The 1,771-nt window shown below is 53.0% G+C and overlaps 1 protein-coding gene across 2 annotated transcripts in view; it reads left to right on the top strand.

The window, feature by feature from the left end:
• Positions 1-1,771, top strand: part of LOC308065162 (rho GTPase-activating protein 8-like) — a 128,543-nt gene that overhangs the window by 39,025 nt on the left and 87,747 nt on the right. The window contains exon 2 of one of the 2 annotated variants that reach the window (XM_080390806.1): positions 1,621-1,760. The exons of the other annotated variant lie outside the window; for it this stretch is intronic. The gene's annotated coding sequence lies outside the window, so the exon portion shown is untranslated. The remainder of the gene's footprint in view (positions 1-1,620; positions 1,761-1,771) is intronic. 2 annotated transcript variants of the gene reach the window in all.

Raw genomic sequence — 1,771 nt, 5'->3', positions numbered from 1 at the left:
GTACGTGAGGCCGGCCCGGCGGCCCGCCCCGGGGGTGCGGAGGGGCACAGGGCTGTCGGTCCTCGGGAGCCGGCGGCGGTTCCCTCCCGGAGAGGGAAGGTGAAAGCAGCCGGGCTTCCCGGGGGGAGAGGGGCGAGAGACTCGCTGAAGGGTGGGCTGGGGGGGTCGGGGCGGCGGGCAGCCAGGCGGGGCCCTGCGTGTCTTCCAGGGAGCGCCTCGGGGCTGCGCCCGGTACGTACGGGTCCGTGCCGAACCGAGCGCGCAGCTTCTCGTGGTACCGAGCTGCGGTGCTGCCCTTTGGGGGGAAGGCGCCCTGCCCGAAGGCGAAGCAGCCAGCTGGGGGGCTGGGGTTCCCCCCGCCTCGTTCGGCTCCGTCGGGTACCGGCTGAGCCAGCTCCCCCCGCGGGGGGTGCCCGGGCAGGCCGGGCCGGGCCGCTTTCCCTGTGCCCCTTCTGCGCAGCGCTCGCATCTGCGCTGCTTCCCGCAGTAATGAGTTGGAACGAGAGACAGCTTTGTACTGTAGCAGGTGTATATTATATATTATATCAGGTTGTTACTGTACACCGGTGCTTCCATCTCAGTCAGAGCTGTCTTGTGGCTGTTTGCACAAGGGTATGACTCAACTGAATAGGATTCTGTACGTTCAGAGTATGTGAAATAATGTGCCAGGTTTCATGGTAGGTAGGTGAATTTGTACTCTTCTGGCCATCCCGAGACTTTGATGTGAGAGCTTTGTAGGACAAAAAGTTTCTGCATGTGAGCCGTGTTGCGGCATGGGAGCTCGTTTCAGTACAAAACCTCAGAAGAAGCAGAAAATGGGGTGAAGATTACAGTAAGCATTATGTGGCTGACTGAATGTGATGGAAGTTGTGCATGTTGAGATACAATACCATAATTATAAGCCGTAAAATATCTCATGAAGAACGTCTCTAACTATATATCGATATACTGTGCTTTTAGTTTTCTTTCCTTCTCTTTGTTGCCAGTCCTTTGAAAATTAATTTCTCTTCACCCCCATTGTAACAGATACATGCAGTTAGTTCACTTTCCAGCATTCTTTCTATATGCGCCGCATCATATATTTGGCATGTAGTTAAAATCTGTTACCAGTGTGCATGTGCACAAGGGGCTGAATTCATGGTGCATATGAAACTTTTGTTCTGACGTTTCCAGATGTCTGAGTGATCCTTGATATTATGTAGTAAGTTTTCCAGGCAGAAAGGTGGCACAAGGTTTAGTTACGGCCAGTTTAACTCCTGAGGAGGCTGTGGTAGGCTGGGAGTAAAGGCTGGAACCGGTTCCTCTTGTTCCCGGCCATTCGCATTCCTGCGATTCCTCCCCTCCAGCCCCCTCTTTCCAAATGCATGCGGTACAAGTCCACCAAGGGACTGAAACCCTTTAGGGCAGACAAAAGAGGCTAAGCCTCTATTCCGACCCTTGCAGGGCAGGTAAGCAGCTCCCCTGAAATCTAAGGGAAGGGCCCATTCCCGGTTAGATGCCTTTTCCCTTCCCACAAGGGTAATTGAGCACACAGCCAGGAGTTTCCTGTCCTTGATGGTGGATGTTGTGTTGATGACCTTGTTGCGGGTTTAGCATATTATCTTTTTTTCTTTTTAACAGATAATCTGTTGGCCTGTTAAGCAGTCTATAGGCTGAATGAGTGCTTCTTTTCACCTGGTCTTTGACTTCTGCAAGTCCAACCTAGGTGGCTGGATGCAGGAGTAAACCTTCTCATGGAGCAGTAGTCAGAGACATTGAAGGTAGGAGCCTT

The sequence above is a fragment of the Falco punctatus genome, assembly GCF_963210335.1.
Source record: "Falco punctatus genome assembly, chromosome: 6".
In the NCBI taxonomy this organism is placed as follows: domain Eukaryota; kingdom Metazoa; phylum Chordata; class Aves; order Falconiformes; family Falconidae; genus Falco; species Falco punctatus.
The sequence above is the reverse complement of the archived record's forward strand: the minus strand, read 5'-3'. Positions and strand labels throughout refer to the sequence as shown.